Consider the following 25,773-nt stretch of genomic DNA (forward strand, 5'->3'; position numbering starts at 1 on the left):
TCTTCTCCCCAATCCTATTCAATACCTCCTCATTAGTTACGTGATCTACCCACCTTATCTTCAGCATTCTTCTGTAGCACCACATTTCGAAAGCTTCTATTCTCTTCTTGTCCAAACTGGTTATCGTCCATGTTTCACTTCCATACATGGCTACACTCCATACAAATACTTTCAGAAACGACTTCCTGACACTTAAATCTATACTCGATGTTAACAAATTTCTCTTCTTCAGAAACGCTTTCCTTGCCATTGCCAGTCTACATTTTATATCCTCTCTACTTCGACCATCATCAGTTATTTTACTCCCTAAATAGCAAAACTCCTTTACTACTTTAAGTGTCTCATTTCCTAATCTAATCCCCTCAGCATCACCCGATTTAATTTGACTACATTCCATTATCCTCGTTTTGCTTTTGTTGATGTTCATCTTATATCCTCCTTTCAAGACCCTGTCCATTCCGTTCAACTGCTCTTCCAAGTCCTTTGCTGTCTCTGACAGAATTACAATGTCATCGGCGAACCTCAAAGTTTTTACTTCTTCTCCATGAATTTTAATACCTACTCCGAATTTTTCTTTTGTTTCCTTTACTGCTTGCTCAATATACAGATTGAATAACATCGGGGAGAAGCTACAACCCTGTCTCACTCCTTTCCCAACCACTGCTTCCCTTTCATGCCCCTGGACTCTTATAACTGCCATCTGGTTTCTGTACAAATTGTAAATAGCCTTTCGCTCCCTGTATTTTACCCCTGCCACCTTCAGAATTTGAAAGAGAGTATTCCAGTTAACGTTGTCAAAAGCTTTCTCTAAGTCTACAAATGCTAGAAACGTAGGTTTGCCTTTTCTTAATATTTCTTCTAAGATAAGTCTTAAGGTTAGTATTGCCTCACGTGTTCCAATATTTCTACGGAATCCAAACTGATCTTCCCCGAGGTCTGCTTCTACCAGTTTTTCCATTCGTCTGTAAAGAATTCGCGTTAGTATTTTGCAGCTGTGACTTATTAAACTGATAGTTCGGTAATTTTCACATCTGTCAACACCTGCTTTCTTTGGGATTGGAATGATTATATTCTTCTTGAAGTCTGTGGGTATTTCGCCTGTCTCATACATCTTCCTCACCAGATGGTAGAGTTTTGTCATGACTGGCTCTCCCAAGGCCATCAGTAGTTCTAATGGAATGTTGTCTACTCCCGGGGCCTTGTTTCGACTCAGGTTTTTCAGTGCTCTGTCAAACTCTTCACGCAGTATCTTATCTCCCATTTCATCTTCATCTACATCCTCTTCCATTTCCATAATATTGTCTTCAAGTACATCGCCCTTGTATAAACCCTCTATATACTCCTTCCACCTTTCTGCTTTCCCTTCTTTGCTTAGAACTGGGTTGCCATCTGAGCTCTTGATGTTCATACATGTGGTTCTCTTCTCTCCAAAGGTCTCTTTAATTTTCCTGTAGGCAGTATCTATCTTACCCCTAGTGAGACAAGCCTCTACATCCTTACATTTGTCCTCTAGCCATCCCTGCTTAGCCATTTTGCACTTCCTGTCGATCTCATTTTTGAGACGTTTGTATTCCTTTTTGCCTGCTTCATTTACTGCATTTTTATATTTTCTCCTTTCATCAATTAAATTCAATATTTCTTCTGTTACCCAAGGATTTCTATTAGCCCTCGTCTTTTTACCTACTTGACCTTCTGCTGCCTTCACTACTTCATCCCTCAGAGCTACCCATTCTTCTTCTACTGTATTTCTTTCCCCCATTTCTGTCAATTGTTCCCTTATGCTCTCCCTGAAACTCTCTACAACCTCTGGTTCTTTCAGTTTATCCAGGTCCCATCTCCTTAAATTCCCACCTTTTTGCAGTTTCTTCAGTTTCAATCTGCAGTTCATAACCATTAGATTGTGGTCAGAATCCACATCTGCCCCTGGAAATGTCTTACAATTTGAAACCTGGTTCCTAAATCTCTGTCTTACCATTATATAATCTATCTGATACCTTTTAGTATCTCCACGATTCTTCCAGGTATACAGCCTTCTTTTATGATTCTTGAACCAAGTGTTAGCTATGATTAAGTTATGCTCTGTGCAAAATTCTACAAGGCGGCTTCCTCTTTCATTTCTTTCCCCCAATCCATATTCACCTACAATGTTTCCTTCTCTCCCTTTCCCTACTGACGAATTCCAGTCACCCATGACTATTAAATTTTCGTCTCCCTCCACTACCTGAATAATTTCTTTTATCTCGTCATACATTTCATCAATTTCTTCATCATCTGCAGAGCTAGTTGGCATATAAACTTGTACTACTGTAGTAGGTGTGGGCTTTGTGTCTATCTTGGCCACAATAATGCGTTCACTATGCTGTTTGTAGTAGCTAACCCGCACTCCTATTTTTTTATTTATTATTAAGCCTACACCTGCATTACCCCAATTTGATTTTGTATTTATAACCCTGTAATCACCTGACCAAAAGTCTTGTTCCTCCTGCCACCGAACTTCACTAATTCCCACTATATCTAACTTTAACCTATCCATTTCCCTTTTTAAATTTTCTAACCTACCTGCCCGATTAAGGGATCTGACATTCCACGCTCCGATCCGTAGAACGCCAGTTTTCTTTCTCCTGATAACGACGCCCTCTTGAGTAGTCCCCGCCCGGAGATCCGAATGGGGGACTATTTTACCTCCGGAATATTTTACCCAAGAGGACGCCATCATCATTTAATCATACAGTAAAGCTGCATGTCCTCGGGAAAAATTACGGCTGTAGTTTCCCCTTGCTTTCAGCCGTTCGCAGTACCAGCACAGCAAGGCCGTATTGGTTAATGTTACAAGGCCATATCAGTCAATCATCCAGACTGTTCCCCCTGCAACTACTGAAAAGGCTGCTGCCCCTCTTCAGGAACCACATGTTTGTCTGGCCTCTCAACAGATACCCCTCCGTTGTGGTTGCACCTACGGTACGGCCATCTGTATCGCTGAGGCACGCAAGGAGGTATAGTCTTCTGAAACTCGTTGTGGAAATATGGTTCAAAATGGCTCTGAGCACTATGGGACTTAACATCTGTGGTCATCAGTCCCCTAAAACTTAGAACTACTTAAACCTAACTAACCTAATGACATCACACACATCCACGCCCGAGGCAGGATTCGAACCTGCGACCGTAGCGCTCACGCGGTTCCAGACTGAAGCGCCTAGAACCGCATGGCCACACCGACCGGCCTGTGGAAATATGGATAAAACCGAATGGCCACTGTTATCTGTGTATATACATAAAAGTCACCGTTAGATTCATTTAGAATGTTCGCGGTTAAAAGGTTTCGTACATTACTAGTCATCTCCAAATTTGCTTTTGCGCTCATATGATGTCATGAAATTCTTCGATGTTTTTTTTTTCTTTCGGCCTAATTTCTCGTCGACAGCTAATACGATGGATGAAATGATGTTCTGGTTGACCTACCTCCTCCAAAGAGCATATGATCTGCAACCACCTCCATAATCACGCGGACTTTTCTAGGAATAAAAGAACAGAGTGACGGACATAAGTCACCGGGGCCTAATGGAGCTATGCGAGCCACCACAGCACAAGTCACCTGCTTAACATTAATCATACTTCACTGTGATAGCCCCACACGTAGAGCACATGGCAGCATGTAGTGAAAAGACACAGTGCGAAATAATCATTCCTCGTCAGTTTACCAAGCGGCATTTTAATGTACCCCGTGGTTAGAAACATTCTATATTCGCTCATTTCTCACACATAGTGTAGTATTTAATAAATTTAGTCATGTTACATCTTTGAGCCAGGCACAAATAAAACCGATAAAACCGATGAATGAAATTTCCTGGCAGATTAAAACTGCGTGCCACGCCGGGACTCGAACCTGGACACATATTCATTCTAGAAAATCTACGAATACTGTAAATCCATTTGAGTGTGTATGCCGATTTCATATTTGTGAAGCACGTTCGACACGAAAGAAGGAAACTACCTCACAGTTCGTCTGGATATAGGTCAGTTCTGTAAAGGTCAACATAACTGAAAGGAACACCATATAGACAATACTCTACTGTACCAGACATTTTGAGATATAAAATGTGTCTGATAAATCAGCTTGAATACGATGCACTCAAAACCCTGGGTGGCCGAGCGGTTCTAGGCGCTACAGTCTGGAACCGCGCGACCGCTACGGTCGCAGGTTCGACTCCTGCCTCAGGCATGGGTGTGTGTGATGTCCTTAGGTTAGTTAGGCTTAAGTAGTTCTAAGTTCTAGGGGACTGATGATCTCAGATGTTAAGTCCCATGGTGCTCAGAGCCATTTTTTCCAGTCGTCTAGGGTCCAACCGATGTGGTGGCTAGTCAAGGAGAGGCACCGGAGCCGACATCGTGTTTTTACCAAAGGCATTCGCGTCATAGCTCATTAACGCACAATTTCGCCGTCCTGTCCTAACGGAGACGTTCTTCGGACGTCCTACATTCATTTCTGCAATTATTTCACGCAATGTTGCTTGTCTGTTAGCTCTGACAACTTTACGAAAACACCGCTGGCCTTGGTCGCTGAGTGAAGGCCGTTGGCCAGTGCGTTGTCAATGGTGAGAGATAATGCCTGGAATGTGGTATTCTCGGCACACTCTTGACGCTGTAGATTTCGGAATATTGAATTCCCTAACGATTTCCGAAAAGGAATATCCCATGCGTATAGCTCCATCTACCATTCCGCATTCAAGTCTGTTAATTTCTCTCGTGCTTCCATAATCACGTCGGAAACCTTTTCACATGAATCACTTGAGCATAAATGACATGTCTGCCAGTGTACTGCCCTTTCATACATTATGTACGCAATACTACCACTATCTGTATATGCGCATATTACTATCACTACAATTTACATCAACTGTGGCTGTACATGCCTCCGTAGCCGGGTGATATGTCCGTCGCATTGGGACGTTAAGCTTTGGTGGTCCCCTTGGTGCCATTTTAGAGGGGTAGGCAACATGCCCGTAACACTACATTGTACATGCAGCCATTTACGTACAAGCTTGTTTATGTTGTGTAAATTGGGGCTAGAGCGAGTCAATAAGAGGGGTTGCAGACTGTCAGTATACCACTTCACGAGAGGGTGTACGCAACCATTTCAGAGCTACATTACTTGGATGCACGATTAGAGGAAAAGGCTTTATTCCACCTCCCACTGTGTTAGACGGCCTAAGTCCTAGCGTATCTTTCTTACTCAGTGCTCTCAAAACATCACGGCATATATATATATATATATATATATATATATCGTTGTTGCCTTTAGGCTCTCGCTGTTAACTATATATATATGTGATGCTGTTAACTATATATATATATATATATATATATATATATATATATATATATATATATATACTTGATCGTAATGTGATAATAATGTATTTGACGTCATTGGCCAGTCATCAAGTTCTCTTTTGCGGTCTGTTTATTCGTCTGCACTTGTGTCTTGAAGAGCTATAGCCCAGTGAGCATGCGGACCATTTTAACTGTTCTTGATAAATGAGAGCAGGAAAACAGATATATATATATATAGTTAACAGCATCACATGGGGCCGGAGCGAGAGTCTAAATGCAACAACGATTCGAATAAAATCGTATTAGCGTGTAATTCTGCGTCACACTGTAAAATAGAACAATGTATGGAAAATAGAGCCGACGTTTCGACCCATTCGCAGTGGCTTTCTTTTAGGCTTACAAGTCTACCAGTCATAGAATTGGCTTACTTGATCGTAATGTGATAATAATGTATTTGACGTCATTGGCCAGTCATCAAGTTCTCTTTTGCGGTCTGTTTATTCGTCTGCACTTGTGTCTTGAAGAGCTATAGCCCACTGAGCATGCGGACCATTTTAACTGTTCTTGATAAATGAGAGCAGGAAAACAGACTGCTGATCCGCTATTGTCTCGTTTTATAATGATTTGACATTTCAGTCGTGTGGTGTCATGTCCTGTATGGTTTTAGTCAACCTGACATTGGCACCGAAAATCTGGGGATTTATACAGCAGGAATGCCAGAAATAACAAGACAAAATCTCGTGCACCGATCTTCTGCTTGCCTTTGAAGTTTCTGGTTTTCGTTTGGAGATACTGTTGCATGGTACGGAATGATATATTCTATTCTCGAAGTTGAGAATGCCATTGGACTAGTTTACCCCGACTCTGTGCAACTTGTTTATTTTTTGCACTCTTTTATAGAATCCCCCAACATATACAACGTGTTTTACTGCTACAGATACAAATTAAATGGGCCAATACAAGACAGTGAAACAAGCAAATACTCCTACTAAACAAGGTTCGGAAATGAATGATTTTCCCTATGGACGTATTATGCCTTAGTACGTACACACATGAGTACATCCCTGAGGATACACATTGCAGATATACATTTAAGGACAAATATATTGTAACAAGTGTTCCACATGTCCAGTAAGGCGTGTCTAGCGCCATTGTTAAATACAGATTCTAGCTTTTTCTCTGCCTCTCTCTCTCTGTCTTTCTCTCTCTCACTCTCACTCTCTCTCTCTCTCTCTCTCTCTCTCTCTCTCTCTCTCTCTCTCTCTCTCTGTGTGTGTGTGTGTGTGTGTGTGTGTGTGTGTGTGCGTGTGTGTGTGCGTGTGTGCGCGCGTGTGTGTGTGTGTGTGTGTGTGAGAGAGAGAGAGAGAGAGAGAGAGAGAGGGAGAGAGTTGGTGGGTGGATCTGTTTCGTATGCGCAACTGTATAGCTGCTGTTGTCATCTTGCTATCTTGTCACCGCCAAACCTGCTGCTGGAAATTATTAAACAAATAATGCAATAAAAGTTGATTCTAAGCACATCCTGGCCCACTTACTTCGATACTCTAGTGAGTGTAAAATGACCCTCGTCAACTGGTATGATAAAGGTAGCCACAAATTTTACAACGCGTGCTCTCTTGTCATGTAAGCTATGTCTCCTAATCGATTATCGTACATGTTAAAAGTCCCTTGCGTGCTCCGAAATCATTGACAACAATCCGCAGTTCGTTCCCGGAGTTCGTCGACACTGTCATCCGGTCTGGAATGCAACAAAGTTTTTAAATGTCCCCAAATAAAAACATCCAACGGCTTCAAACGGGGTGACCTGTGGGGCCTTGGCATTGGCGTGTCACGACCGATACACTTATTGTCGAGGCGCTATTTAACAGTACTTAGCTATCCGGATTGATAATTAAATCAAACGAGAGAAGTTTATCACTTTTGTATAGTAATGTAATTTACGCCTCACTTGCGGTGTTTCGAAGTAAACGTAGTCTTAAAAGACACTGACGCTGTAACATTGGAGTGAGTGCACTTATGCATACGTCGTACAGGGGGAACCGTTGGTTTCCGGACCTACATTTATAGGGTTGTGTGCTTCTTTCATTGCCCGCTACTCGTCTCTTTCGTTTGTACACACCGTGTAGGAAAACACAGGAAAAGTCACATTCAGACATACCTTTGTGCCAAAGTTCTTATCATGCAATACTATTTTTACACCTGATTCTAAGCACATCCTGGCCCACTTACTTCGACATCCTAGTGAGTGTAAAATGGCCCTCGTCAACTGACATGATGAAGGCAGCCATAAATTTTACAATTAGTGCTCTCTCGTCGTGTAAGTTATGTAATCGAACTCGCAGAGAAATTCTAATTTATGTTCCATTAATTTCTCATTAAAAAATTCTATTCTTGAAACTAGTGGGCAAAGTCTAAGAAAGCCGCCAGAACTTTTGTGGGGAAAAAGTCGAGAGGAAATCGCTTCGGCAACACTTAGCTAGGTCACGTGCTTCATGTGAGATGATAATACTACCTTTAGCTGTTACGTGGTTTCTACTCGTTATTCATGCTCGGCGCGTGAACCACATTGCACATCTCACATTTACTCAACATCAAGACAAATTTTTCCACAGCAGATATCACTATTCGGTGACACTGTCGCGTTCCATCGGGTTAATTTATTGTAATGCGAATACGTGGCTGGATGATAGCTTTTTCTCTGCTTTAATGTCTGTAGCTGAGAGTGTCATTTTTTCGCAGCAGATAAAACAATGTAGCTGGCATGACGTCTGTGCCACTTTGTTCCGTGGTTAACAGTGCATACGTTGTCACCTGCATTAGTCTCATGTTAGACACCTCACGGTTAAGGCATATCCGCAACGATGAGTGAAGTAGTGTTGCAGCTCTGAAGAAGGGCTTTGCGTGTAAGTCGAAACATCGACTACTGTTTCGAATGTTTTGTTTTCTTTTATAGTATGATGAATTGTACTAGTCTTAACTGTTTCACATACATCAAAAAACGTTTTGCATCACCCCGGTTCCCAGAACTCCTGAAGATAGACGTTGACTGTGGATATTGTATCACAGACACAGTCCCTTTGACTGTTCACAGATGTCACTAAACCCACCCAAAGATGTAAAAAACCATGAATGAGCAGCACCTATCAGACGGACAGGGTCCGACAGCCGATCAGTTCCAGTCATTCCACCAGGAAGGAGGTACACGCCTCGTGTTGTCTGTAATTCAATTATGCCTAGACGGTCAATACCGTGGTTCGATGGCGTCCGCATTGTTCCTTTGTGCAGGCAAGGGCTCTCACCAAGGGAAGTGTCCAGGAGTCTCGGAGTGAACCAAAGCGATGTTGTTCGGATATGGAGGAGATACAGAGAGACAGGAACTGTTGATGACATGCCTCGCTCAGGCCGCCCAAGGGCTACTACTGCAGTGGATGACCGCTACATACGGATTATGATTCAGGGGAACCCTGACAGGAACGCCACCATGTTGAATAATGCTTTTCGTGCAGCCACAGGACGTCGTGGTATGACACAAACTGTGCGCAATAGGCTGCATGATGCGCAACTTCACTCCCGACGTCCATGGCGAGGTCCATCTTTGCAACCACGACACCATGCAACGCGGTACAGATGGGCCCAACAACATACCGAATGGACCGCTCAGGATTGGCATCACGTCCTCTTCACCGATGTGTGTCGCATGTGCCTTCAACCAGACAATCGTCGGAGACGTGTTTGGAGGCAACCCGGTCAGGCTGAACGCCTTAGACACACTGACCAGCGAGTGCAGCAAGGTGGAGGTTCCCTGATGTTTTAGGGTGTGGACCGAAGTACACCGTTGGTGGTCATGGAAGGCGCCGTAACGGCTGTACAATACGTGAATGCCATCCTCCGACCGATAATGCAACCATATCGGCAGCATATTGGCGACGCATTCGTCTTCATGGACAATTCGCGCCCCCACTGTGCCCATGTTGTGAATGACTTCCTTCAGGGTAACGACATCGCTGGACTAGAGTGGCCAGGATGTTGTCTAGACATGAACCCTATCGACAATGCCTGGGATTGATTGAAAAGGGCTGTTTATGGACGACGTGACCCACCAACCACTCGGAGGGATCTACACCGAATCGTCGTTGAGGAGTGGGACAATCTGGACCAACACTTCCTTGAGGATAGTATGCCACGACGACTACAGGGATGCATCAATGCAAGAGGATGTGCTACTGGGTATTAGCAATCTTGACCACCACCACTGAAAGTCTCGCTGTATGGTGGTACAACATGCAATGTGTGGTTTTCATGAGCTATAAAAAGGGCGGAAATGATGTTTATGTTAATCTCTATTCCAGTTTTCTGTACAGATTCCGGAACTCTCGGAACCGAGATGATGCTAAATTTTTTTTGATGTGTGTATTCGTCAGATCACTGACATCCTCTTAGCGGTAACACTTGAACACAACTAGGCTCAATGTCTGCATTACTAGAATATACTTCACGTATCTGTATCATAAAGTATTCGATTAATAATCACGTGAAATCTTCCAAGTAGGAAGTAGGTTGTCTTTCTTATGTAGGTCTAGCGCTCTTAGCTGTTCCTTTATACGCTCTCATAAATCCAAAACTAGTGGCCTTTCTTCCGATGATCTTTTATGACATCAATCGGAAATAAACGAGAAAAGTTACACTGCTGTGCTGGACGATTCGTGTTAGGATGTATCATTGTTCAAATCAGCATCCGGCTGATTTAGATGCCCCTTGGTATCTCTAAAGCACTTTATGTAGAAAATCATCTGGTAATTCTGTCTGCTTCTACTGAGTCTGCCCTCTGCCCCTAATGAACTCACCAAGCAAAGCGGCGCAGTGGTAAGAACCTGGTCTGGCACACGGGAGGATAGCGCTTCGAATCTTAGTCTGGCCATCCAGATTTAGGCTTTTTGTGGTTTCTCTCAACCATTTAAGGAAAATATTGCGAGGATTCCTTTGGAAATGAAATGACTGATTTCCTGCCCTCTGCTTCCTCAACCCGAGCTTACGCACCGTCTCTAGTGACCTCGTTGTCGACTGTACGTTCCTTTCATTTTCCACTTTTCCTTTAGAGAACTCGACATGGAAGTGACGTCAAGCACTTTGCTCAGGAAAGCGTACTACGTTATCTCTTGACGAGTACGAGTAGCCTGCAATTCCAGATGCAATTCGATGTCAGTTAGGGGAGAGCCAGCCAAAGCGGCCATGGTGGGATAAGTGGCTGGCTGTTGGGGCCCCGGGGACTATGAGGGGCTGGCATCGCGGGGAAAATGCCTTAACTTACTCTCTCTGGAGGGCCCAGTCACAACATGACGTCTAACCTGTTTGCTGTGTCGCACCTCAGAGTTATAATAACTTTTGTGGCTTTTAGTTATCCTGATGACTGTTTGTGTATTTATTATGGAGAGGGACTGTGACTTACGTCTTTTTAATGAAATTATGTTGAAAGTGTATTTTCTTGACTCCGTAATCCTACTTTACTTATTGAAAGTTCGGTCATGTTATCAGAGGGTACACAGCTGCCGTTTAAAAAGCGTCAATGCGACAAAGTGGCATCTGGCCGCTTTGAGTAAAAGGGGGGGGCGGTGGGGGGGGGGGGGGGGTGGAAGTAAAAGCAGCGCCCGAAAGAAGGGCTCAGAAGTGAAGAAGCGGAAAATAACGAAAGACAAGAAAAAGAAAATAAAAAAACAAAGACGGAAATCGACAAAGAAGAAGGCAGTAAAAAGAAGAGTGCGAAAAGCAGGAATCCGAAACCTAGAAGAGCTCTTTTTGATGACAAAGATGGAGACACAGAGTGCATGTACTGTGAATAAAATACAAATATGTGCTTCCTCTGAGCTCACGAACTCTGTACAGGAGTTGAGGAACTCAGTTTGACCTTTGTTTGTGAAACGTGAAAATAATTTAATTCGAATCACGTTTCACAACAAAATATGCAAAACAGTTTTTTATCCCTCATTTATTAGTTTAAAATTAAGTGGCTATTTAGCCCACTCATTTAAGGCAAAGTGGCCATGTTGCCACTTTATGAAAGTTGAATTGTTTCAAGCACTTTATTTGACCCTAAGGTGATTAAATTGCTCCATATCATACCTCGATAGCTGTAGATTATAAACGCTCATTTCCATCTATTGCCACTCAGCTTAGAAAATAGAAATATCTTAGCTGGCCACTTTGTCCGACTCTCTCCTATGTACCTACAGACCCATACGAATTTACGTAAATACTGGTCTGTTTGTTTATCCCTGCCAGTCAAAGACTGTACATTAACACAGAACACTTACAAACAGTGACACATTTAACTGCGAGAACCGATCAAATAGAATTCCGCATGAGATCAGTCAAATTCAACATTAGCCGAGTTTGCGACCAGAACTCTGGAAGATACAACGTTATGAACATTGCTTTCCGTTGTTTTTGTATGGTGCCGGAAAATGTCCCTTTCTGCCCCATACACACGCTGCACACACAAAATTTAAGCATTTACTTCAAAGTTACACGATGAAATGAGCTATTACACACGTGTGTTTTAGGGTAAAGACGATGTAATCTTTGCTTGTCGTCGACAGAAAACACACAATAAACCTCTCAACAATTTAGTTGTAGTTAATAATTAACGAGTTACAGTGATTCAAAAAGAGCTACTATGTTTTTCTCCTCCCGATTGTGGCCTAGTGGAAAGGTCTTGAGTCTAAGAGTAGTGTGGTGGACTAAATACAAGAAACTAAAAACTTGTATCCGCGGAGCATAAGCAACCGTGTCCGCGTAGCATAAATAATTAATTTTTTGAAGTGTGCTATTATGTAGAACAACTCCCCTCTTACAGACGGGGAGCTACTAATGAACTACACTCATGCACTCACACTTCTCGCACACAATGTTGTAAGGCATTGGATGGACGTAACCAGGACGATTCGGTTTCTTTAAACTTTCTGAGGGCTTTTAGTGATACTGAAGTCTAATTAAGTGAAAAGTGTTAGCATGGGATATCTAATTAGAACTGCGAGTGAATTGAAAATATCTTGAAGACAAAGCACGTAATTTAGGATAAAGATACATGTAAAGACACTGCAGTAATACGTGCAGTACCCGAAGGAAGATAACTGGCCCATAACTGTTCTTATTATACGGCAATGATGATGTGAATAGTATTAGTTGAAATCTCGAACTTTCCTCGTATGATGCATTTATCTGCCGGCCGCAGTGGCCGAACGGTTCTAGGCGCTTCAGTCTGGAACCGCGCGATCGCTACGGTCGCAGGTTCGAATCCTCCCTCGGGCATGGATATGTGTGATGTCCTTAGGTTAGTTAGATTTAAGTAGTTCTAAGTTCTAGGGGGCTGATGACCTCAGATGTTCAGTACCATAATGCTCAGAGCCATTTGAACCATTTGCATTTATCTATGAGAAAACTCGGTCGGCGTGAAATTGCAGCAACATATCTAGGCTAAATATTAGGCTTTTATAAACGTTGGCAACCAAATGGCTATGAAGTAGCCTTAGTCTACACAATTAATGAGACACGAAACATGTGTGTAACGCAGTCTGGAATACTGCTCAATTGAGCGGAGATAACAGAAGACATCAAGCTTGTACAAAGGCTGACGATACGAATGGTGACAGGTATTTTTGATCTGTGGTAAACATTAACATAAATGACGATATACACTCCTGGAAATGGAAAAAAGAACACATTGACACCGGTGTGTCAGACCCACCATACTTGCTCCGGACACTGTGAGAGGGCTGTACAAGCAATGATCACACGCACGGCACAGCGGACACACCAGGAACCGCGGTGTTGGCCGTCGAATGGCGCTAGCTGCGCAGCATTTGTGCACCGCCGCCGTCAGTGTCAGCCAGTTTGCCGTGGCATACGGAGCTCCATCGCAGTCTTTAACACTGGTAGCATGCCGCGAAAGCGTGGACGTGAACCGTATGTGCAGTTGACGGACTTTGAGCGAGGGCGTACAGTGGGCATGCGGGAGGCCGAGTGGACGTACCGCCGAATTGCTCAACACGTGGGGCGTGAGGTCTCCACAGTACATCGATGTTGTCGCCAGTGGTCGGCGGAAGGTGCACGTGCCCGTCGACCTGGGACCGGACCGCAGCGACGCACGGATGCACGCCAAGACCGTAGGATCCTACGCAGTGCCGTAGGGGACCGCACCGCCACTTCCCAGCAAATTAGGGACACTGTTGCTCCTGGGGTATCGGCGAGGACCATTCGCAACCGTCTCCATGAAGCTGGGCTACGGTCCCGCACACCGTTACGCCGTCTTCCGCTCACGCCCCAACATCGTGCAGCCCGCCTCCAGTGGTGTCGCGACAGGCGTGAATGGAGGGACGAATGGAGACGTGTCGTCTTCAGCGATGAGAGTCGCTTCTGCCTTGATGCCAATGATGGTCGTATGCGTGTTTGGCGCCGTGCAGGTGAGCGCCACAATCAGGACTGCATACGACCGAGACACACAGGGCCAACACCCGGCATCATGGTGTGGGGAGCGATCTCCTACACTGGCCGTACACCACTGGTGATCGTCGAGGGGACACTGAATAGTGCACGGTACATCCAAACCGTCATCGAACCCATCGTTCTACCATTCCTAGACCGGCAAGGGAACTTGCTGTTCCAACAGGACAATGCACGTCCGCATGTATCCCGTACCACCCAACGTGCTCTAGAAGGTGTAAGTCAACTACCCTGGCCAGCAAGATCTCCGCATCTGTCCCCCATTGAGCATGTTTGGGACTGGATGAAGCGTCGTCTCACGCGGTCTGCACGTCCAGCACGAACGCTGGTCCAACTGAGGCGCCAGGTGGAAATGACATGGCAAGCCGTTCCACAGGACTACATCCAGCATCTCTACGATCGTCTCCATGGGAGAATAGCAGCCTGCATTGCTGCGAAAGGTGGATATACACTGTACTAGTGCCGACATTGTGCATGCTCTGTTGCCTGTGTCTATGTGCCTGTAGTTCTGTCAGTGTGATCATGTGATGTATCTGACCCCAGGAATGTGTCAATAAAGTTTCCACTTCCTGGGACAATGAATTCACGGTGTTCTTATTTCAATTTCCAGGAGTGTATTTAACTGGCAAACACTGAAGAAAGATGTTTTGTGCGTTATAAAAATTTGTTTAAAAATTTCAAGAACCGTCTTTAAGGACGGGAACTGCAAGTATTCCTCGGCACTCTACGTTTCGATTCCGCACAGCTGTGAAGGTAAAGTTAGACTTATAACGCACATAGGCAGTCACTCTTCCTATGTTTCACCAGAGATGGAACAGCAGGAAACGTAACAACTGACACAGCAAAAAGTACCCTGTTCCACACATTCGCAGAGCATATCTAACGATATAAATGTGTCGAATATTTACTTACTTAAACTAATAACTTACAGGATTAATTTATTCGTTACTGATCAGTTCGTTTGTCTTATGTTTAGTAAAAAAAGCTCTGTGAGAATAGTTTATGCTTGACTCCTCCAAATTACTTGCTGTTTATTTTTGAACGAAGTAATATTAGAGGCTGACATATCGTCGATGATAATGTCATAAGCTCGGAGCAGGGAAGGTTAGAAAAGAAATCGGCGATATTGTTTTCAAAGAACCTACCCAGGAGCTCCCTTAAGCGATTTAAAATTTAAATCTGGTTTGCCAGGCGGGGATTGGAACCTTGTTCCTCCAGATCTGGCGTCCTTACCGTCGCTCTATTTACTTTTGACGTGTGGTTTTATTGCAATCCCATCTTGGTAGCTCGGACCCTTAATTTTTAGGTAGCAGTCATCAGCTGTTGTTGATCGTGGGCAATCATTAAGAGGCAGATCTTCACTGTTTTGTGCCTTACGGTTGTAGTTAAATGTTCGAATCACGTTGTAGTTGCGTGCACCGGTCTGGCCAGTAACATCGCGTGCTGACATTCCTTCCTGCCGACAAGAGACAACAGGCGCGCTGTCTAAGCTTGAAATGACCCTTTGAGATACGCTGCAGACTGGACAGTTTAGACAGACCACATCGTCCTGTTCATGGTGCATTCCACTGAACTGCGCTGAAGTCAGGTTTTACTTTTATCTCGGTTACGCAGGTGTGTATGTAGTGGTCAAAAGAGCATTGAAGCCGGTTTATCAGATTTTTAAAACGCTATGCACGTCGTGAGGATGGACAAAATATTTTTTCAGTTTATTTATTGTCCCCTGATGCAATTAGTATTTTGCTCTACTGAATTAATCCACTCCTGAAATAAGAACAGACATTCAGAAGGATTTTCTTGAGCTATGTCGTTTAAACAAAGCTAAACTTAGTTGATTTATTACTGAAGTTGAGCGTATTAAGACACAATGACATAAATAAGCATACAAGAATGTAGCAGCGTAAATAATTTGCACAATTTTCTTCACTTTTGGACGTGTTGATTTTCTCCGTCTCAAAAGCGCTGCGTGCAGTTTCCATACGATTGCTTTCTTTTATTACTACACAGACACTGTAAATTCCAACTATAACATACACATGTACCAGAGTACTCAAAAAACGTCAAGAATAACGTAAGAGAGAAATAATCAGCAACAGCAGTAAAATCAACATTTATTAATTCGGTGAATGATGGACTGTGGGGAAAGTAGAAAATAAGAGAATCGAAGAGTTTGGGATATGGCGATATACCTTATGTGATAAACAGTACCTGTATACCTATTAATGGATATAAATATGAGGTTGTGTAACCTTCGCGTTTAAGATGGAGCGAACTCTGCTGGGAACGCTTTCACTGAGCTGTCTGAATGTCTGTAGAAAAGTGGTAGCCCATTCTTCCTCAACAACCGAAACCAGATAAGGCAGTGACGTTGGACGCTGGAATCTGGAGCGAATCTTGACATTAAAACTCATCTCAAAGGCGTTCCATTAGTTCAGGTGGAGACTCTGGGTAGGCCAGACCATTTAAGGAACATTGTTGTCTACAAACCATTGCCTCATAGACGACAAATGCACTGCAGGCTGTTACAAACAACCATCGTCCCCAAACTGTTTCTCTACTTTGCGCACTACACAATGCCATATAGTGTGATCATATCCTTTCACATTTAATGTTTTCTTAAGCGCAACCGACTCGGTTGTGAGCTCTGCAAGATCCATGAGCTATTTTATATTAACGTGACAAACCCTAATTCTAGGGCTATATTTTATTTTTGACACATGGATCTATGCTGACAATTGTAAAAACGGCGATGGTACATTAGTCCTTACTAATGTAAAATTGTTACCCTGTGAAGAAGACAAATTTATATTTGTCGAAACCTAGGTAAAGAATTTCTTTATCCATTGCAACTGGTCGGCTGTTTATAATTTTATTATTGTGTAAAACTCTGAAGTAAATCATCCCAGAACTTTTCGAGCATTTTGGTAACTACGTTTCCCGTTTGCATATTACATCTGTATTTATGTATCATATATACTTAAAAGTATATATAACCTATGTCTGTCCGAATGCTCATTAGAGTATCACGTATAGTTTTGGAATAAGTCGTAGAATTGTTCCAGATTTTTATAACACATTTCCCTTTTGTATATTTCATAGGAGTATATACATTACTGGCCATTAAAATTGCTACACCACAGAGATGACGTGCTACAGACGCGAAATTTAACCGACAGGAAGAAGATGATGTGATATGCAAATGATTAGCACCGAACGAGGTGGCGCAGTGGTTAGCACACTGGACTTGCATTCGGGAGGACGACGGTTCAATCCCGCGTCCGGCCATCCTGATTTACGTTTTCCGTGATTTCCCTAAATCGCTCCAGGCAAATGCCGGGATGGTTCCTTTGAAAGGGCACGGCCGACTTCCTTCCCTAATCCGATGAGACCAATGACCTCGCTGTTTGGTCTCTCCCCCCAAACAACCAAACCCCCAAATGATTAGCTTTTCAGGGCATACACACAAGGTTGGCGCCGGTGGCGATACCTACAACGTGCTGACATTAGGAAAGTTTCCAATCATTTTCTCATACACAAACAGCAGTTCACCGGCGTTGCCTGGTGAAATGTTGTTGTGATGCCTCGTGCAAGGAGGAGAAATGCGTACCATCACGTTTCCGACTTTGATAAAGGTCGGATTGTAGCCTATCGCGATAGCAGTTTGTCGTATCGCGACACTACTGCTCGCGTTGTTCCAGATCCAATGACTGTTAGCAGAATATGGAATCGGTGTGTTCAGGATGTAATACGGAACGCCGTGCTGGATCCCAATGGCCTCGTATCACTAGCAGTCGAGATGACAGGCATTTTATCCGCATGGCTGTAACGGATCGTGCAGCCACGTCTCGATCCCTGAGTCAACAGATGGGGCCGTTTGCAAAACAACAACCATCTGCACGAACACTTCGACGACGTTTGCAGCAGCATGGACTATCAGCTGGCAAACCATGGCTGCGGTTACCCTTGACGCTGCATCACAGACAGGAGCGCCAGCGATGGTGTGCTCAACGACGAACCTGGATGCACGAATGGCAAAACGTGATTTTTTCGGATGAATCCAGGTTCTGTTTACAGCATCGTGATGGTCGCATCCGTGTTTGGCGACATCATGGTGAACTCACATTGGAAGCGTGTATTCGTCATCGCCATACTGGCGTATGACCTGGCGTGAAGGTATGGGGTGCCATTGGTTACACCTCTTGTTCGCATTGACGGCACTTTGAACAGTGGGCGTTACATTTCAGATGTGTTACGACCCGTGGCTCTACCCTTCATTCGAGCCCTGCGAAAGCCTACATTTGCAGCAGGATAATGCACGACCGCATGTTGCAGGACCTGTACGGGCCTTTCTGGATACAGAAAATGTTCGACTGCTGCCCTGGCCAGCACATTCTCCTGATCTCTCACCAATTGAAAACGTCTGGTCAATGGAGGCCGAGCAATTGGCTCGTCACAATACGCCAGTCAACTGCTTTTCGATTTTTGTGGCAAGAACAACAAACAACGACTTGTCTATATACAAGGTGAGTGACGAACTATTGCCACCTAGAATAACTCGGAAAGTATGATAGTAGCTGAAACGTTTGTGGGACAAATGTTGCATGGGACAACGGGGGACATAATATGACATCGGTTTTTTGGTGCTAGGTGGGGTCGCGTCAGAGATATGAAGATCAACTTTGTTTCTTTAAATGTGATGCTTTAGTTTGGTACTTATTTTCTGATAGCGGCTATCGAGACGAATCCAATGATGTGTAACAGTAAGGTCTTTGAAGGTCAACGAAGGTCACAATGGTGGCATGTACGTCCATTTACAGAAGGGCTTCGAAGTGATGACCATTGGTATCAATGCAGTGCTGCAATCTTCTTATCATGGATTGAGTGGTATTCCTTATCACTTCGGCACTTATCGAAGCACATGCTTTCACAATTTTCTCTCGTAAATCGTGCAAATAGTAAAAATTCGCTGAATACGACGTTATCCATCTAACGTTCCATTGACATGTAAACACCATCCGACGGTTTCACAATACAACACTAATAGGAACGGTAAGACTAGTATCGTCGAATCAAGCGAATGTGAATGAGGTATATCCTCGAAGAACAAGTCAATGTGCTTCTCATTTACGGAGAATGCCAGCGAAATTCTGTGAGAGCTAGAAACTTAAACGCTGAAAGATATCCCCTAAGTACTCACTCTACACGTCGTACATTTAAATATGTGTATGATAAATAGAGAACAACTGGATCTTTAACGCATGGGAAACATATCCGGCAAAGTAAAGTTACTAACGAGGAAACGGAAGTTGGTACTCTTGCCACTGTTGTCCGAGATCCTTGTGTTAGTTCGCGTCAAATCGCAGGGGAATCTGGCATGAGCCAAGGTAGTGTTGTCCGTGTTCTGCATCGCCATAAATAGCATCCTTACCATATCAGTCTCCACCAAGAATTAACTGGTACGGATTGTATGGGTCGCATAGAATTCTGCCGATGGGCTCAACTTCAGATTTTATTTACTGACAACGTTTCATTCACGAAACACGGAAATGTTAATTTGCATGACACGCATTATTGGGCAACTGAAAATCCATGTTGGCTGCGGCAAGTTGCAAACAAAAAACCGTGGTCGGTGAATATATGGTGTGGGATTCTGGAGGACAGAATTATAGGCCCCTATTTCATCGAAGGAAATCTTAATGATAGGAAGTACACCACATTCCTGCAAGAAACATTAGGTCTCTTATTGGAAGAAATACCTAAGGAACAAGGAACAGAATGTGGTACGAAGACGATGGCTGTCTGGCACATTTTTCGCTGGTGGCCAGAAATGAGTTGCAGAGACAGTTCCCAAATCATTGGATTGGACGCGGAGGAGATGTGTCGTGGCTGGCCCGTTCGCCAGACTTGACGCCTGTTTTTTTTTTTTTTTTTTTTTCTTGTGGGGATTCGTAAAAGACATTGTTTATAAAGAGGTTCCCAACTACACCTGAAGATATGCGAGTGAGAATTGTCAAAGCATGTACTTCGATAAGTGCCGATGTGATAAGGAATGCCACTGAATCCATGATAAGAAGATTGCAGCACTGCATTGATACCAATGATCATCACTTTGAACACCTTCTGTAAACAGACGTTCATGCCACCTTTATGATCTTCGTTGACCTTCAAAGACCTTACTGTTATACATCATTGGATTCGTCTCGATAGCCGCTATCAGAAAATAAGTACCAAACTATAGCATCCCATTTAAAAAAACAAAGTTGACCTTCATATCTCTGAAGCGACCCCACCTAGCAACAAAAAACCAATGTCATATTATGTCCCCCGTTATCCCATGCAACTTTTGTCCCACAAACTTTTTCAGCTCCTATCATACTTTCAGAGTTATTCTTGGTGGCAATAGTTAGTGACTAACCCTGTATATTAGTACAGATATAGACTGGACACTACATTCACATCTCCGAACATACTTGCGTTGTATTGCAGTGGAATCTGAGCGGGGCTGATTATTGTGGACGGCTGTCATTTTACAACAATGACGGAATATCCTGTACTACCGATGCAATAGATGCGACTGTAGAGTAATTGAGGTTTGAGCGTCATTTTCATCCACGAATCACATGGGTCTGTGTTCCCATCTACTTCCGTCTGTCAGTGCTACTTCGATCAGCTCAAAGGACCATTGAGAGAAAAAAATGAAAACATATACCACACCTCGCATGAGTTTATTTATTTCTTTTCAGACTAAGAAAATATCCTTCTTTCCTCCGCAGGAATTCATGAACTTAATAAGACGTCGTAGTTTGGCATTATATACAACGTTGAAATACAATAATGATTTAGGTCAATTCAACTAATAAAATAAATCGTGTCTCAAACTTTCATTTAACATTCCCACGCACTTTTTTTAATGCAGTGGCAGCTTTTCCGCATTTTTCTTCACGCTAACTTTTGATCAAGTTTCCATACTGCTTCATTCGCTTGCTGTTGACGTTCGCCTGCATTCTTTCATCACGAAAGTATCAAGAACTATATGTTTCATAAATTGGTGGTTTTATGTACAAATAAATATCCATTGTGGATTCTGTTGTTAAAATATCGCACTGGGACTTTGCTGCCTGTGTTATTTTCTGTAGGTCTCCGCCTGTTAAATTATGTATAGTGTCTTGGCCTTCTCAATGCCTTCTACATCTTCGACTACTTCTATGAGCATGTTAATTCGTCTACTGCTTCTCAAATTTCACTCTGCACTGCTTTGGTTGTTATAGAATCTTCAAACTATTTTTCTTATTTGTAATGTTTCTACTTTGGCATTTGTCAGTGGTCACAAATAACAAATATTCTTCTCTTGTGTCGAATATCTTCCCCCTCTAAAATGAGTCATGGGCTTCGTCATAAAAAGATCCAACAAACTTATGTGGACGGGTATTGATCCTTTTGCATGTTAGGTCGTCGTCGTGGCAACAAAAAACGTCCTTACTGACATGCGACACGCTATACCCACGTCCCGAACATGTGAATACATTACTAACATATCTGATGGGTTGTAAAATGATTAGATTTTTATTTCCGTTCTGTTCCAGTTTGACAGAATTTTATTGATCTATTGTCACTACTTTTACGCCGGTAGAGCATTTTTTTTTATTATTTCTTCCGCCTGATGATACATTCTCACAGCCATATATAGTCCGGCTTCGTATTCAAATGACATAATCTTCTTTATACATAAAAATTCAGCCCGTGTGTGTTTGTGCTCGCGAGACTCGAAAAGAGGTCGGTCGACTGACTTGAAATTTTGACACAACGTTCCACTCGAATATGAACATGTTTTATATACTTCCTTTTAAATACAAGTAATATATAAATAAATAAAAAATATTGTTATCAAACTATCTCGGCAACGGCCTTGCCGCAGTGGGTACACCGGTTCCCGTGAGATTACCGAAGTTAAGCGCTGTCGGGCGTGGTCGGCACTTGGATGGGTGACCATCCAGGCCGCCATGCGCTGTTGCCATTTTTCGGGGTGCACTCAGCCTCGTGATGCCAATTGAGAAGCTACTCGACCGAATAGTAGCGGCTTCGGTCAAGAATACCATCATAACGACCGGGAGAGCGGTGTGCTGACCACATGCCCCTCCTATCCGCATCCTCCATTGAGGATGACACGGCGGTCGGATGGTCCCGATGGGCCACTTGTGGCCTGTAGACGGAGTGCTTATCAAACTATCTCAAAAAGTACTTGAGCCATTTACTGCAAATTTTTTCACGTTACTCTAATAAACGTTTGGACGAATGTAGGATATGTGTCTTTAATTTACATAATACGCAAATATATACATAAAATATATAACAGTGAAATTGTGAGCAAAAATCTCAAAAAATTCTTGACCGATTTATTTCAACTTTTAAAGGTTCCTGATTTAAGCATTCAGATTGCCACAAACTGCATTTTTTTTAAACGATAATGTTCACTTTTTATGTTAACACTGACTGCGAGAAAGAAAATGCTCTGCTGTGAAAATGTGCGATTTTGTTTCCTCTGTTGCAGACAGTTTTAGCTACGATAGTGGAGCATTTAAATCATTAAACAGATTGTTTCTCCGATATACACTGAAGAGACGAAGAAACTAGTACACATGCCTAATATTGTATAGGGCTCCCGCGAGCACGAAGAAGTGCCGCAACACGACGTGGCATGGACTCGAATAATGTCTGAAGTACTGCTGGAGGGAATTGACACCATGCATCCTGCAGGGCTGTACATAGATCCATAAGACTACGAGTGGCTGAAGATCTCTTCTGAACAGTACGTTGCAAAGTATCCCGTATACGCTCAATAATGTTCATGTCTGGGGAGTTTGGTGAGTGGCGGAAGTGTTTAAATCCAGAAGAGTGCTCCTCGACCTACTCTGTCCAATTCTGGACGTGTGGGGCGTCGCATTGTGTTCCTGGAATTTCCCAAGTCTGTCGGAAGGCACAATGTACATCAGTGGATGCAGGTCATCAGACAGCATGCTTACGCACGTGTCACCTGCCAGAATCATATATAGACGTATCAGGACCTAACATCACTCCAACTTCACACGCCCCACGCCATTACAGCGCCTCCACCAGCTTCAACAGTCCCCTGCTGACATGCGGGGTCCATGGATTCATGAGGTTATCTCCATACCCGACACGTCCATCCACTCGATACTATTTGAAACGAGACTCATCGGACCAGGCAATATGTTTCCAGTTATCAGCTGTCCAACGTCGGTTCAAAAATGGTTCTAATGGCTCTGAGCACTATGGGACTTAACTTCTAAGGTCATCAGTGCCCTAGAATTTAGAACTACTTAAACCAAACTAACCTAAGGACATCACACACATCCATGCCCGAGGCAGGATTCGAACCTGCGACCGTAGCGGTCGCACGGTTCCAGACTGAAGCGCCTAGAACCGCTCGGTCACTCCGGCCGGCTGTCAACGTCGATGTTGGCGGGCCAAAGCGAGGCGTAAAGCTTTCTGTCGTTTAGTCATCAAGGCTACATGTGTGGGCCTTCGGCTCCAAAAGCCCATATCGATTATGTTTGATTGAATGGTTCGCACGCTGACACTTCTTGATGGCCCAGGACTGAAATCTGCAGCAATTTGCGGAAAGGTTGCACTTCTGTCACGTTGATCGTTTCTCTTCAGTCGTCGTTGGTCCCGCTCTTGCAGGATCTTTTATAGGTCGCAGCGACGTCGTAGATTTGATGTTTTACCGGATTCCTGATATTCACAGTACACCCGTGAAATGGTCGTACGGGAAAATCAGCACTTCATCGCTACTTCGACGATGCTCATGTGCCCTGTATAATAGCACGTTCAGACTCACTTAAATCATCGTAGCAGCAGGAACCGCTCTACCAACTCTGCCAGGCACTTGTGTTATATAGGCGTTGCCGACCATAGCGCCGTATTCTGCCTGTTTACATATCTCTGTAGTTGAATACGCATGCATATACCAGTTACTTTGGCTCATCAGTGTATGTTCCATCTCATTACATATATTTTTAAATCCAAGCTGTACAGCCAACGCTGTGCTGCTTTGTTTTCTTCCTCACAGACGGTTCTAACAGAAAAGAGGAAAACCGCATTTGTGGCTTATCGGCTTATCATTGCAAAAATGCTGTAAAATCTGAATATGCAATAGCAATAAACGAGACTCAAGGTCAAAGAGGGGTGGAAGAGGAAAGGGACAGAGAGGTGGGATGAAATGAATTAGAGTGGAAAGGGAGAGGTGGACAGAGAGAGGGAGCAGAAGTGGATGCAGAGAGAGAGGAGGAGAAGAAGATGGACAGAGAGAGGGAGAGGAAATGAGGGACAGAGAGAGGGGGGGAGATGAGGGACGGAGAGTGAGGAGGAAGGAGGAGAAGATGAAAAGATGGACAGAGAGAAGGGGAGGAGATGAGGGACAGAGAGAGAAGAGGAAGGAGGAGAAGATGAAGAGAGGGAGGGTGAAAAAGATGAGCGACAGAGAGACGAGGAAGGAGGATAAGATGGACTGAGAGAAGGTGGGAGAGATGAGGGACAGAGAGAGGAGGAAGGGGGAGGAGATGTGCAGAGAGAGGGGGGGAGGAGACGAGGAGGAAGGAGGATAAGATGGACACAGAGAGAGGGGGGAGGAGGAAATGGACAGCGATAAGGGGGAGAAGGAGATTAGGACCTATATCCAATTCCCAAACGTATTAGAAATGTGTGCTTTCTCTTTATCTTATTTTCCATTTAATCCAGACTGAGACAGAGCAACGCGTGACCAGGTACAGCTAGTACATAATAATAAATTCACTTATGAACGTTACTTTAACAAATTGCTATCATTACAGAAAACAAACATTAGACAAGTCAGCCGGCCGCTGTGGCAGAGCGGTTGTAGGCGCTTCAGTGTGAAACCGTGCGACCGCTACCGTCGCAGGTTCGAATCTTGCCTGGAGCATGGATGTGTGTGATGTTCTTAGGTTAGTTAGGTTTAAGTAGTTCTAAGTTCTAGGGGCCTGATGACCTCAGGTGTTAAGTCCCATAGTGCTCAGAGCCATTTGAACCATTAGACAAGTCACTTGTTTCTAGGTAAATGATACTAAAGCCAGTTACAGTCATACTTGTATATTTTCATCTACATTCCTACCCTACAAGTCACTGTGTAGATCATGGCAGAAATTGCTTCCCTTGTACCAGTTCTTAAGGCTTCTTCCCGTTTCATTCGCGTTTGGAGCGCGGAAGGAATGGTTGTTTAAGTGGCTCTGTATCCGCTATATTTAACATAATCTTGTCCTCATGATCCAAACGGGAGCGATATTTAGGGAATTGTAGTATATTCCTACAGTCGACATTTAAATCCGGTTCTTGAAACTTTGTAAGTAGGTTCTCTCGGGATAGTTTGCGTTTATCTTCAAGTATCTGCCAATTTCTTCAGCATCTCTGTGAGCATCTCCCCCTGGTCAAACAAACCTGTCACCGTTCGTGCTATCCTTCACTGTAAACGTTGAATATTCCGTGTTATTCCTATTTGCTGCGGTTCCCACGCACGTGAGCAATGTTGTGGGGTGTTTCGGACGAATGACTTGTAAGCAGTCTCCTCTGTAGACTGATTTTATCAATGAAAAGAATTCCGCCACTTGTTTTATCTACGACTGAGCCTATGTAATAGTCCCACTTCATATCCCGACAAATTGTTATACTCTGGCATCTGTATGGTTTCATAGTTTTCAGTTATGCTTTGCTGACTCTGTAGTCATGTGCTCCCATCCGGAAATTTAAAACAAGTTGTCAAGCTTAGTACCACTCTGTTATCGATATCCGATTGAATATTTGTGCAGCTTTTCTCATACAGTACTTCATTTTAGATAAATGTACCAATTGCGGAATGTCTGAGGTTACTATTAATATTGTCTGTAATATCGTTAATACACAACATGAACAGGAAGG

At 43.5% G+C, this 25,773-nt stretch overlaps 1 protein-coding gene and 1 pseudogene across 10 annotated transcripts in view; both read left to right on the forward strand.

Annotated features, from left to right (window-relative positions):
• Positions 1-25,773, forward strand: part of LOC126184899 (protein tipE) — a 230,645-nt gene that overhangs the window by 168,926 nt on the left and 35,946 nt on the right. The gene's annotated exons all lie outside the window — the stretch shown is intronic.
• LOC126185944 (5S ribosomal RNA) lies at positions 21,721-21,838 on the forward strand (annotated as a pseudogene).

This window comes from Schistocerca cancellata, chromosome 4 (genome assembly GCF_023864275.1).
Source record: "Schistocerca cancellata isolate TAMUIC-IGC-003103 chromosome 4, iqSchCanc2.1, whole genome shotgun sequence".
In the NCBI taxonomy this organism is placed as follows: domain Eukaryota; kingdom Metazoa; phylum Arthropoda; class Insecta; order Orthoptera; family Acrididae; genus Schistocerca; species Schistocerca cancellata.